Raw genomic sequence first — 14,479 nt, 5'->3', positions numbered from 1 at the left:
GAAAATGTTTGGTTTCTGCCTTTTTTAGTTACTTGCCATGTGATTTAGAACCCTCCTGCTGCTCAAGGTCATAGTTTTGGAAATACAAGACACTGGGAATATTGTAAGTCAGTCTTGCTTAACAACCTTCACAGTTCAGTTCACATTAAGACATGGAAAATTGTTAGCTCATTTCTCTATTTCCTCCCAGAGCACTGTTTGGAGAACTGAGGTACGAGGCTACAACAACAACATTAGCTGAGAACTAGCCCTGGACAAGTTGGGGCTGACATTATGTAAGGTCAGAAGAGTGCAAAGGACGTGGTGTAAGTGTGGGTATGTAACTCTGAGTCTTAACAGTGTGTGCGTCTTAAGCCATTAGCCTCTAGAATTTGGGGCTATCTCCTTCCATTTATCTCTGAACTTAAAAAAACCCACAAAACCAACACCCCCCCCAATTCCCTTAAATTCATTGCTATCAAGGCAGAACAGACTCATAGCTGATCCAGTAGGTTTTCAGAGGATGTAAATCACATGGGAGGAGATTGCCCATGTTTCTCCTGTGGAACAGCTGGAGAAAATGAACGAACTCCTTTTGGTTGGTAATGCAACTTCTTAGCCAAGAGGCAAGAGCTCCCTCTTTATCTTTCAAAGAACCTTAAAATAAAACCCAAACTTTGTTACCACCAAGTAGATTAGTGCTTGGTGGCAACCCATGCTTGGTGGCAACTCATGGGTGCCAGAATAAACCCATGTTCCAGGATGTTTTCAAGGCCTGATTTTTCAATAACTCCTCAGTTTTTTCTTCTGAGAAGAACCCAGCAACTTTTTAACTAGCAACTGAGATTGTCAACCTTCTGTGCCGCTCACAAACTCCCAGAAACAATGTTAAAATGAAAAAATGGTGTGTTGTTGTCGTTGTTGTGTACCATTGAGTGGGAATTGACTCATAGCTGACCCTCCAGAGGGTTTTCAGAGGTAAGTAAACTGTATGGGAAAAGATTGCCCATCTTTCTTTTGTGGAGCGACTGGATTCGAACAGCACACCTCCAGGTTGGCAGCATAGCTCCCTACTGCTAAGCCAGTGTGCAAATTACATAAACCAGTCACTGTGGAGATGAGTCAGACTCCTGGTGGTCCCATGTGGGGGCTTCATCGGGTTTGCTAGGCTATGACTGTTCCAACTCAGATTGTTAGGCCTGGTCTCTAAATTGGCTTTGAGTGAGTTTGATTTGAACCCTTAATGTTTTAGTTGGTAGTTTAGTACTTAACTATTTCCATTACCCAGGGACTTCTAAGTAACGTGTGGTAGCTGATTCCAACTCCTAATGATCCCATATGACAAAGCAGAACTGTTCTGTAGAGTTTTCAGGAAAATTAAATCAAGTCCATGGGAACCAAAATATGACTTTGAGTCTATCCCACCTGAATTTAAAAACCATCTCAAGAACAGGTTCGAGGCCTTTAACATTAATGAGCGAAAACCAGATGAGCTGTGGGAGGATATCAAGAATATCATCCAGGAAGAATGCAAACGGTCATCACAAAGATAGAGGAGGAAGAAAGGACCAAGAAGAGACTCTAACTATTGCACTAGAGCACCAAGAAGCCAAAGAAAAGGTAAGAAATAAAGATAGTAAAGATTTGAACAGAAGGTTTCAAAGGGCAGCTCAGGAAGACAAAGTAAAGTATTATAATGAAATGTGCAAAGACCTGGAGTTAGAAAATCAAAGGGGCCCAATTCACTCAGCATTTCTCAAGCTGAAGGAACTAAAGAACAAATTCAAGACTTGAGTTGCAATACTTAAGGCTGCTTTGGGAAGAATATTAAATGATCCAGGAAGCATTACAAGAAGATGAAAAGAGGGGAGCTCTGGTGGCCTAGTGGCAAGAAGCAGCACTGCAATCCCAGAGGAACACGGTTCGAATGCACCAGATGCTCTGCCGGAGAAGGAGGCGCAATATCCTCCTGTACCAGTCAGATCTGATTTGACGGTACACGCACACAAAATAATAATAAAAAAAATAAAAAAAGAAGATGAAAAGAGTATACAGAGTCATTGTCCCAAAAGGAATTGGCGGACACTGAAGAATTTCATGAACAAATGTATGAGCAAGAGCCTGTGATGATGAAGGACGAAGTTCAAGCTGCTCTAAAGGAATTGGCAAAAAAAAAACAAGGCCCCAGGAATTGACAGCATACCAATTGGGATATTTTAACAAACAGATGCTGTCCTGAATGTGCTTACCAAGTTGTGCCACGAAATCTGGAGGACAACTAACTGGCCAACTAACTGGAAGAGATCTATATTTGTTCCCATTCCAAAGAAAGGTGATTCGACAGAGTGCAGAAGTTACCAAACAATATCATTAATATCACATTCAAGCAAGATTCTGCTGAAGATTATCCAAAATCAACTGGAACAACACATCAACAGAGAACTGCCAGAAGTGCAGGCTGGGTTTAAAAGAGGCCGTGGTACTAGGGATATTGGAGCTAATGTCAGATGGATCTTGGCTGAAAGCAGAGTACCAGAGATAAGTCTATCTGTGTTTCATTAATTATGCAAAGGCATTTGACTGGGTGGATCACAACAAACTGTGGCTGACTCTAAGAACAATGGAAATCCCAGAACACTTGATAGTGCTTTCATGAAACCTATACTTGGACCAGGAGGCAGTTGTCAGAATAGAGCAAGGGAACACTGCATGGTTCAAAATTGGGAAGGGTGTATGCCAGGGATGTATCCTATCCCCGTACCTTTTCAATCTATATGCACAACAGATTACCTGGGAGGCTGGGTTCTATGAGAAGAAATGTGCCATCAGGATTGAAGGAAGACTCATCAACAATCTGTGTTATACAGATGATACAACCCTGCTTGCTAAAACTGAGGAGAACCTGAAGCACTTGATGCAGAAAGTAAAGGACTGCAGCCTTCAATATGGATTGAAGCTCAATATCAAGAAAACAAATATTCTCACCACTGGGCCAATTGGCAGTATCATGATGGATGGTGACGAGAAAGCTTCAGCTTGATTGGCTCCACAAGCAACACTCTTGGCTCCAGCAGCCAGGAAATTAAAAGCCAAATTGCAATGGGAAATTTGGCTGTCAGAAAATTCTCCAAACTACTGAAGAGCAATGATGTCAGTCTGTAGACTAAGGTGTGCCTGATGCAGGCCATGGTCTTTGAATTTGCTTGCTATGCATCAGGGAGCTAGGCAATGACTAGGATGATAGAAGGAGAATTGATGCCCTTGAGCTGTGGTGTTGGAGAAGAGTATTGAATATACCATGGACTGCTAGGAGAACAAACAGGTTCATCCTGGAGAGGGTTAAACCAGGCTGCTGCTTGGAGGCAAGGATTCTGAAGCTTCGTCTGACATACTTTGGACATGTTGCAAGGCGGGATCAGTCCTTGGAGAGGGATGTCATGCTTGGGAGGGTGGAAGGACAGTGCAGAAGAGGAAGACCCTGGATGAGATGGATTGATTCAGTGACTGGGATAATGGGGGTAGGTGTGTAGGAGACAATAAGATGGGCACAGGATAGAGCATAGTTTATGGCTGTTGTACACAGGGTCGCTATGAGTCGCAGGTGGCTCGACAACACATAACAACAACAACAACAGCAGCAATTTTTAGAGAAACTGATACCACAGAGCTGCTGCTGGGTGAGATTAAACTGCCAGATTTTCTGTTGTTGCTGTTGTTGTGTATTGTAGAGTAGGAACTGACCCACAGTTGACTCCCTGGCAGGTTTTCAGAAGCAGTTAGTTGCACAAGAGGAGATCACCCATCCTTCTCCCGTGGAGCAGCTGAAGCATGTGCTTTCGGGATTGCAGCACAACTTCTTGCCACTAGGCCACCAGAGTTCAGAGCTATATGCTGTGTGCTACTCCACCAGAACCCCTAAAACACTTCAAAAATTAGCAGCAAGGAGTTGTGCTGCCAATCTGAAGGCATGCAGTTCTCATTCACTATCTGCTCTGTGGTAGAAAGATGGTCAGTCTTCTCCTGTGTGCTTAACTCCCTCTGCAAACCCACTGGAGGAGAGCTGCCTCTGGGTCAATTCCGACTTGATGGTATGTAACAACAAAACACACGATTTCTTCCAAATGGCATAAAGTGACTATGTTCTTGTGAGAGATTTGAAGCATTTATTCCTATTTCCTCTGCACGAGACCTCCTGAGTCCTATTCACTGCAGCCTATATAACCTTTGACAGATCTGGTGTGAGGCAAAATTACTGGGACCCAAAGTAACTAATTTAAGACATAGACCCCAAGCACCTTGTTAAGTTTCCACAGGGTAGCTAAAGAGACGAGACTGATCAATTACAGATTAGGGATGACTAGCCAAATGCCAGTCTCCTCAACCACAAGCTGGCAGACTGCCAAAATGTAATCTAACAATACTATTACAACAGCTGAACTTTTCAAGTTTGTCCTGTTAGGAAAGGCTATCTTGAGGGATTTTGCAAGGTGGCTGATAGGTTGGAGAAACCACTTGTCACTTAACCAGGACAGCCCACAATCTAATAGCTCCAGTTTTGCCAGACACAAGAGCAAAGGGGCATAGCAGTTTTGCAGAATGTATCCTGGCTGGGATACTTTGGCACATCTGCAGATACAGATGGCCTCACCTAGAGAACAGAACTCTGCTGCCTGAGTGGTAAGGAGTTGCTCTACCATCTTAAAGCCATGTGGTTCGAATCTATAAGCTGGTCTTGGAGAGACATAGGATTAATCTCCTCTATGTGACTAACTGAAAACCTGCTTGAGTGTCAGCTATGAGTCAGTTCTGACTCGAGAGTACATAGCAACACCACCACCTAGAGATCAGAAGCCTAAGGCAGTTCTGAGTACCTCCTATTGCTTCATTACTTGTCACATCTAGCTAGTCTGCCATTTGTAACCTTAGGCCTCAATCATGTGTCAAATGGATTAAAAGTGGCAACTCAGGCTTTAAATGAGACATGGCCAGGGTTCAAATCCAATCCCCACACTACCAGTTCCTGTTTGATCTTGATCTGTTGACAGTCCTCTCTGAAGCTCTTTGAACTTTGAGTTCCTCATGCACAAAATGTGGGGAAATAGTGTGTGTGACTCAGGAACCTAACGATACATAGAAAGCGCCTTGAATGTAGTTTAGATACTCAGTAAATACGTGTTCCATCAAGAAATTAATGAAAATGGGCCAGGCACGCAGAGGGTGATTTTTTACTATAAATTCATTGTCTTTCCTCTATTTCTTCTGACTATTAACCAGTTATAGTACGGAGCCATATAGTCCACAGGGTCCAGATATCAGCCTGACACTGTTCAGTCTATATCTTCTATGGAGAACTCCAGTGGCATAGTCCATACGAAACTGTGCTGCTAAGTCAAAGGCTATCCCTCGCTGGTAATTTTAATTCACCAGCTGTTTAGAGGGAGAAATACAAGCACTCTTCTGTGCAAATTTGTAGCTTTGAAAACCTAGTGGAGGGTCAGCTATGAGTCAGTTCTGACTTGATGGCAATGGAGGAGAGAGACATCTTCTATGTTGGACCCCTCTCCTGCCACCATGGCTACTATTTTGGCCAGAAATAATACATGTCAGTTACACTCAAAGGAAATATGTCCCATCAACATCTTCTTTATGGAAAAAAGGTGCACATGTTCCAAAAAAACACACATAAACACAGAAGTAACTCAACTTACTGCCATTGAGTCAGAACCAACTCATAGATGATTCTGCCGCTGGGGTTTCCAAGGCTGTAAGTCATACTGGAGGAGGCTTCCCATCTTTCTCCTGAGGAGCAACTGGTGCATTCAAATTGCCTGCCCTTGGGTTCAGTATATGACTCCAATTGGTTCACGTACTTTCTAAAACTCTAGGGTAAGACTATACTTTCAGGTATCATTCTATGGTTCGAAACTGAAACTTTAGCGTAAAGAATTCTTGGTACATAAGTTTGGGAATATAGAGTAGCGTGTTAATTAAGTTAGTTAGTGGTTAATAACCCTGTAAATTCATTTGCAGAAGAGGGAGGGGTAAAAGAAATGGGAAAAATCAAGTGGGGTCCTGAAAAGATAGGGTAATGGTGGGCATAGTTCAATAGTGATTAATTTTCTAAAACACAGTGTATGGGAATGATTGTATGAAACACAATGTGAAGGAAGGAAAGTGTGAAACATGATGTATACGAATTTTGTATGCAAACCAATATAAAATATTTTATTAAAAATAACATTATCTTCCCACATCCCAGCCTTCATTCTAAAAGAATCTTGTTTTACATTCTTAGTCCCCATTCTTTTACCCTGTCTCCTCCCTGCTCTTTGCTAGAGAACTGTCTGGAAGGAAAAAAAAATTCAAAACCAACTGCTTTATAATATTTCTGTCTTTGTGTTCCTATGTTGAAGTTAGCTAGGTATATATTTGATGATCTATAAGCATTTTAATTTCACTGTAGACAATTTAATTGTGTCAGCCATTAATATTTTGAATAATAATTGCGATTTAGGGAGCTCTGGTGGCCTAGTGGCAAGAAGCTGCACTGCAGTCCTGAAGGCTCGCAGTTCGAGGCTACCAGCCGCTCCGTGGGAGGATGGGCAATCTCCTCTCGTGCGATTAACTGCCTCTGAACACCTACTGGAGGGTCAGGTATGGGTCAGTTTAGACTCAACAGTATATAACAACAGCAACAACAACTGTTATTTGATCTCTAGCTTAGATAGATAGATAGATAGATAGATAGATAGATAGATAGATAGATATAGATATATAGATATATATAGATATATTTCTTCTTATATATATTCTATTATTATATATGCAGATCCATGCCCATGTCCATTGGCATACATTCCACGTATAAAGTCTATCCTTTGGTCAAGTTTCTTCTTGAAGCTCTTGATTCCTTGGCTCTATTGAAGCATACTTGGTTATTATTTCTGCTGCAGTTTCCACCTGGCTACTACAGTTTATGTTTTGAAGCTATGTCTTGGCACATTTTACAGCATTTCTTCTGTTCACCAGCTTATCCTTGTTCCAATTGTACCTGTTTGCATATGGGATGGTCATTCATTTTCCATCTCAGTGAGAAGCTGTTTTTCAATGGTTATTGTTTCTTTCTAAGTAGATGGGCATATTCCAGAATGTGTTCTGTCATTTTATATTTAGTAAAACTCCAGGATTGTGCTGGTAAAGCTAAGGTCATTACATTATGGCCTAATTCTTCAGTGTGTTTCTGGGCATACACAGTTACAAGTGTGTCCAAGAGTCAGTCCCAGAAGATTTCTGATAGTGACCTTTGTTTCAGTGGAAAGCATGATCATTATCCCAGGCAGCTTTTGGTTTTTGAAAATTAAGATGATAGCAGATTTCTTCCTTATTTTGTTATATTTCAGTGCTGTTGAGCCACTTCCGACTCATAGTGACCCAATGTAAAATAGGATGAGGATACAATGCTCAGTTCTGCACCACCCTCACAACCAATCTTTGATATGTTTAGGCCATTGTTTCAGCTACTGTATCAATTCATCTCCTTTTCACTGACCCTCTCTTTTGCCAAGCATGATGTCATTCTCCAGGGACATATCTCTCTTGAATATATAGTCAAAATACATGAGACAAAGAGTATCACCAGTCTTGTTTCCAAGAAGCATTCTGGTTTCACTTCTTCCAAGACAGAATTTTTTGTTGGGTTTTTTTGTGCTTTGGGATTTGTTTGTTTGTTTTTTGGGTTTTTTTAGAGCATATAAAAAAATTGCTTTATTGGTCTCCCCCTCCAAGCCTTCCTCCCTGAAAGTAGTCTTTTCAGTGTCTGTTCTTTAAGAAAATACTCTTTTTAAAATTTTTTTCAGTTATTGGCTTTCTAAAGAAGATCTTTCTTTTGTTTGTTGTTTTGAAAGGCTGTAATATTGTCAACATTCTACCGATACCACAATTCAAAGACATCTCACTTCTCCTTTGGCCTTCCTTATTCCTTGTCCAGCTTTTACATGCATATGAAGGAACTGGAAATACCATTATTTGGGTCACATGTATCTTAGTCCTCATCGTGACATCTTAGCTTTTGAACCTTTTAAAGAGGTCTTTGACAGCAGAATTTCCCCACATAAAATTTCATTTGGTTTCTTGACTTATGCTTCCATGGGTGTTGATTGTCGTTCCAAGGAAAATGAAATCTCTGACAACTTAAATCTTTTCTCCATTTGCCATAATGTTGGTCCAGTTGTGAAGGATTTTTGTTTTCTTTTTGTTAAAGCGTAATCCACACTGAAGATCCTCATTAGTCTTTGAGCCTCATTAGTAGGTGTTTCAAGTCTTCGCTTTCAGCAAGCAAGGTTGTGTCATCTGCATAATACTGCGCCTTTCTCCAATCTTGATGTTTTAATCTTTTTCATATGTTGTTGTATGCTGTCAAATTGGAACCAACTCATAAGTGATCTTCTAAAAGGGGTTTGAGAGGCTGCAAGTCACACACGAGGAGCTTGTCCATCTTTCTCCCTTAGAGCAGCTGGTGGATTTGAACTGCATACCTTTGGGGTGGCAGAACAACTTCTTACCACTAGACCACCAGAACTTTTTTTCCCTTCATATGTTGTTGTTGTATACCCTAGAGTTGGAACCAACCCATAGATGACCTTCCATCAGGTTTTCGGATTTAGTTAATTGCATAGGAGGAGATTGTCTATTCTTCTCCAGTGGAACAGCTGGTGGCCTCAAATTGTGTGTCTTTGAGACTGCAGTGCAGCTTCTTGCCAACAGAGCTCCCTTTTCTTGGTATTTTCCTATTTATATCCGTGATAAAAATTTATCAGGTAGAATGTTGTGAACAGACAAAAACATTTATTTCTGAGTCACTTCTTCTGTCTATGTCTGTAACCAAAAAACTTCCTTCCTAAGCTCAAAACTTGTACACTCTACCCCAAGAGTAAGAGTGATCCCTGTTATGTTATGTTATCTCTGTTATGCAACAAATTCCTGTTATTGACACAAGGAAACACACAAGTAACTTGAAAGCATTAGCAAGCTTTTTACCAGGCTTCGAGATTTCAACTACTCTCAAAACTCAAATTTATTGCCGTTGAGTCTGAGTCAACTCACAGCTGACCCTCCAGCAGGCTGTAAATCTCATGGTAGTAGATTGTCCATCTTTGTTCAGCAGAGCTGCTAATGGATTTGAACCACCAGAGAAGTGCTGCTTTTGGGATTAGCAGCACAAAGCTGTCTGGCCTATGCTATGAGATTCTCTAATTCAATTCTGTCAATCCCAGTCAAGCACATCATAAGAGGGTAGGAGACAAGGGGAAATGTCATGTATGCATATGTTCTTTATTCTTCCTTCCCTCCCTCTTAACTGAGAACTATCCTTCAGAATGTCTGCCGCGGAAAGAAAGGATTGATCAAAGGATTCTGTCATGTATAAAGTTATAACAGCCACTCGTATTAACAATAGTACTTTCCTGAGCAACCAAGGAGCATAGTTGCTAAGTATGGACTCTAGTGTCATGCCTAGAGGTTCAAATTTTAGCTCTTTGCCTTAGTAACCTGAGGACTTTGAGGCAATTACTTTGATGGAGAGCCATTGATTTTCCATCTAGGAAATGACACTGAAAGTGGTATCTTTCTTACCATGGTATTATGCAAATGATATCAAACATGTTATATTTGTGGTGGCACATAAACAACAACTACATGTATAAATACATATTAAAACTATGTTGTAATAATTTGCTAGTAATACAAAGGTTCCTCCAGGCTGCCTTATGCTATTGACCCTCATGGATTCTCTGTATTGCCCTTGGAATGCTACACCAGGTGTATTGTTCCAATAATACTTTTAACTTTATTGGATCAGGCTACATCTGTCCAGGTTTGTAGAATGCTGATAAAACTTCTGCTCTAAATTCCCTTTTTGATGATCTGGAGATCACTTTGGAGCCACAGCACCACAGCAGAAAACAGAAAAGCTCCTTGATCAACACAAGGATAAACTGAATATGAAGGAATGAGGGAAATGAAACTGAGTAGTGAGAGGAAAGCTTCCTGACACATCAAAGGTCCCTCCATGCCAGTAGGAAATACAAGACCAGAGACACCCCTTTGGTTTTGTTCCACTCCCTACTTATCTCTCCCTGCTCTTTCTTTTCTATGTTTTCGGTTTAAAAAAAGAGAGTGAGACCAGAATGAGGTTGCTGACACAGAAAATGGTTTGTGGTAGGTCTTACTGGATGGTGACTCACACTGAGAAGCAGGAATAATTTGCCTGATGGGGGAGGGAAGAGGAGTTGCGTCTGTGTGTGGGCATGCAGGACAATTGCTGGGGTGGGAGGCAGACTCAGCTAAAGCAGTAGCCAAGTCAGCTTTTCGGTGAAAAAAAAAAAAAAAAAGAAACACCAACCAAAACCCCAGAAACTCAGGGCAGAGCAATCCTTTCATGTAAGAAAGAAGCGGGGAAAGGACAGAACACTGTGTCCAAATCTTGACTATCAAGACATAAATGTGGGAGAGCCTCAGAGAACTTCATAGAAATGAAATTATTAGAGTTTCTGTGATGACAAACATAAATTTGGAAGAATTGTGTGGAGGAAAATAAAGAGCAAAATAGTGAATGAAGTGATACTGGTTCCAAGTCCTTCCTGTTTCCCTGTCTTCCAGGGACACAGGATTTCCATGACACTCAGTGGTCCTCAGACCCAGCACCCCACCTGAGACAGGCTGTGCCAAATCCCATGTATGGCCAGGCATCCCAAAGCATATTCACAACAGACAAACAGAGAAGATAAATAGGAAGTCTGAGCCACTGCATGGCTGGGCCATAGCCTCTGCAGGGCTGCCTTCTCTGTCCGCCCCCCTCCCCAGCACATTCAGTGGCAAGCCATAAGGAGAACATATAGAGTAGTGACCACTCCGGGTAGACCAACCCACCAACTTTAGTCCCTTCCATAAGGACCACCATCCACTCCCCTAAATCTTCACATGTGACTTAAAAGTATGGATCTACTTCCAAAGTAGCTCTGTTTTTCTTAGAAAAGATCAGAAATATTTGCTTTACATCTGTCCTACTCTCTTTCCATAATGTATTTCTCTTGATATATAGTCCATTTGCTTAGGGTTCTTCTGGGTGACTAAAAAAAAATAAATAAATCAACTAATCAAATCCAGGTCTGAATGCTGATGGCAGATAAGTAATGGCTCAAGTAACCTAAACATATTTATAAAAGCCCAGGAGTCAACATGTTTATTGTAAATGGCCAGACAGTAAGCATTTTAGATTTTGAAGGCCATATGGTCTTCATTGCAATTATTTAATTCTGCCTTTGCAGCACGACGGCCTTAATAGACAGTGTGTAAGCAAATTTTTTTTATATAGAACAGAGAGTGTGAAAAACAGGGGGTCAACAGTTCCCGTGACTGAAGGCCCCAAGCCATGCTTCTCTGAGTATTTATTTAGAATCATAAGGAAGGTAAACAAAGTAAAATCATAAGGAAGTACAAAACAAAAAAAAGGATAGTTGTGAAGTCTTTTACAGATAAGGCCAAGTTCCTCTTTATGCTAATATCAGGAGGGAGGAATTCAGTTGATACAAACTAAGAACAATGTTGACTCTTAAGGAACACTTTAGTGCCACAAGGCGACCTTCAGCTTGTATTAAGCCTCCCTCATTTCCTGATATAGTATTTGGTCTAAATTAGTAAATTTGATATTCGGCTCCCCTCATTTCTCCCTCTTTTGTTTAAATCATAATTTTGAGATCATTAGGATGAGCATAATTTCTTTTCTTCAGGATTCATTCTTCCTTGTCTCTTAATCCTTTATATATAATCAAACAAATATAACCAAGAAAGCAAAATAAGTTCACAAAAATACTTCCAGTAAAGCAGCATTCCCTGAGGATCAGCTTCCATTGTCATGTTGCCATAGTCCTCATCAAAACCAGTTCTGATTAATCTCCTTTGTCCATGCGTCCTTTGCCATTCCCTGTCACTCCTGAGAGAGATTTCACCCTGATTCATAAGGAAAATGGGGCGGCGGACTCTCTTAGCTACTTCCTGCAGAAAAGGGACGTTGTAGGTTTCTGGATGAAGATCTTCCCTCACTACTCTGAAGGGCCCCTTTGGCAATAGAAAACATGTAGACTATGTGGAGATTGATTTTGGAATTTGGATGCCCTCTTATCAGTTGTACTTAGGGGTACAGGCTAGTATCCTTAGAGGTGCATCATTTTAACATGGAACTGTTGCAGCCTAGAAGACATAAATTTCACTAACAAGTTAAATAAGGGACTGCTTATGAGGTTTTCCGTCAATTCCAACAACTAAGAAATAGCAGAAAGAAATTGGACCCTAAGAGGGCTTTTAAGGCCTAATATAGACTCTGTGTCCAGGAGAAAATAGATATACTTAGCAGCAATGTTAATGCTCACCCATGGCTCTTCTGGGAGGATCTAAATTGTTGGAGCGTCCTCCTTTGTTTCCAGCTGGAAGCTGGGGTCTGTCAGTCCTGTCAGCCACGAGGACTCAATGTGGGCCACCCTTGGCCAAGTGTCCTTCAGATCCACGCCTAAAGCAAGTGAGTGGGAGCTTCCTCTCTACTCCCTTGCCTATCTGTGGCTCTTGTCTGTAACATTGTTTACAGAGGTGGCCCAGCTTTCCACAGTAGAAGCAATTCTGACCTCCTTTATTACCTTTGGGTGGCATTGTTTATGAGTAAGACTTTCTTTTCCTGACACACAGGCCCTAAACTGGCAGCAATAGCTGTCCCAATACTTTTGGCCATTCTCTGGTCTTTTCCCTCTAGATTCCAGTTGTTAAAAGAGGGGAAAATGTAAACAAATATATAACAAATCATTTTGAACAATGTAATCTGTTAAGTTTAAGGCTAATAATATTATCAGTGATTGTACGAATAATTTCCAATCCAAAGGGACACATGTTCAAATGCAGTTCCTCTTTTTTGTAAATGATTTTGGTAAGAATACAGTAAATGTGGATACAGTTCCACTATTCCTCCTCCATGCCATGAGATAGTGTTATTAGCATGAGCAGTTATAAATCCATTGCCTTCCTTACTCTAACTTAAATTTTTGATGTTTCCATGCTGACGAGTGGAACCAACAAGGCTCCAATCAATGACGCTTCCATAGGAAGTATTAATTAAAACTCATCTTTGCTCTATTCAACATTGTCTCCAATGTATCCATTCTCTAAGAAAGATAAAGGAAGCAACTGACAGGGAGGAATATCAGGATAATCTGAAGTTGTTATTGTTATCTCCATGAAAACTATATCCTTGAAACATCTACTAGAGAGATATGTTATTACCCAAAACTTTATAAAGCCAATGAACTACTTTTAACAAGAGAGTATTAGAAACATATGCCCAATAGCTGGTATTATCTGCCATCCTGCAGTTTCGTCCTCATCCAAGTGTGGCCTCTTGACTCATCTCTCGGGGTTTCACGTTCCTGGAGGGCACCCACAAAAGTTCTGATCCTGTAGAGATATAAGCAAATCCTCGCCCCCACCTAATAACAAATCCCTTTTTCCATTCATTAGTTAGAGGTTCCTTACAAAGTATAGGCTGATTCAATTCTTTAGAGGATTGTAATACCAAATGTCTTTCAGCTGGTTTCTCTTTTTTCATTAGCGTTTAAAAAATTTAAATAAGGCTTTTTGTAAAAGAGTTTGAGGAGATGATATTCGTACCATTGCATCTCCCCCCTTCTGTTTTTTCACCATAGTTTGTAAAGTTAAATTATCCCTTTCTATATAGTTTGTCCTGCAATAACACAATAATAGCATATAATTCAGCCTGTTGATCAGAAGTCAGTTTTATAACCTGTGTAACTCATCTTACCTGCTTGCAAAGGTGAAGTTTTTACTTTTACTAATAGTATCCAATTAGTCCATTTACTGAATTTCTTTTTTTATTACTAACATTGCAAGGACTAGTGGTTTAATATGACCTGCTGCTAAATATTGTTAAAACTTTTAATTTCTCTCTAGTAAGTGGCCACTGCTCCACCCAAATTGGTTTTTTCTGTTAGCCAAGTTAAGGGGAGAGCATGAGGAATAGTGGCCCTCATTATAAATTTGGATATCCTAATCCTTTCTGTGATTGATAAAATTTAGGTTCTTGAAAACTAGCAACTCCTTGTTTCCTTTTCCCTAAACCTTTTCCTGGAATAGAATTCATATTTAGCATCATATTTTTTGCTAGAGCTGAAATAGTTGGAATTTGTAATGTAGCTCTCCTCTGAGCTAATAAATCTCAGCCCCATAGAGTAATCGCAATATCAGCTACAAAAGATTGTAATTTACCCTTTTGACCTTCTGGACCTTCACATTCTAAAACATGTTCACTGTTTCACTCCAGTCATAGTATAAATTCCAGTAAAAGTAACAGACACATCTTTTAATGCTAGTTCTGGGGGCCAATGATGAGTAGCCACAATTGAAACATCAGCCCCAGTATCAACCAAGCCTTGTAATTTATGCC

The sequence above is a fragment of the Elephantulus edwardii genome, unplaced genomic scaffold (genome assembly GCF_000299155.1).
Source record: "Elephantulus edwardii isolate Elephantulus edwardi_28Jun2011 unplaced genomic scaffold, EleEdw1.0 scaffold00083, whole genome shotgun sequence".
NCBI classification, from domain to species: domain Eukaryota; kingdom Metazoa; phylum Chordata; class Mammalia; order Macroscelidea; family Macroscelididae; genus Elephantulus; species Elephantulus edwardii.
The sequence above is the reverse complement of the archived record's forward strand: the minus strand, read 5'-3'. Positions refer to the sequence as shown.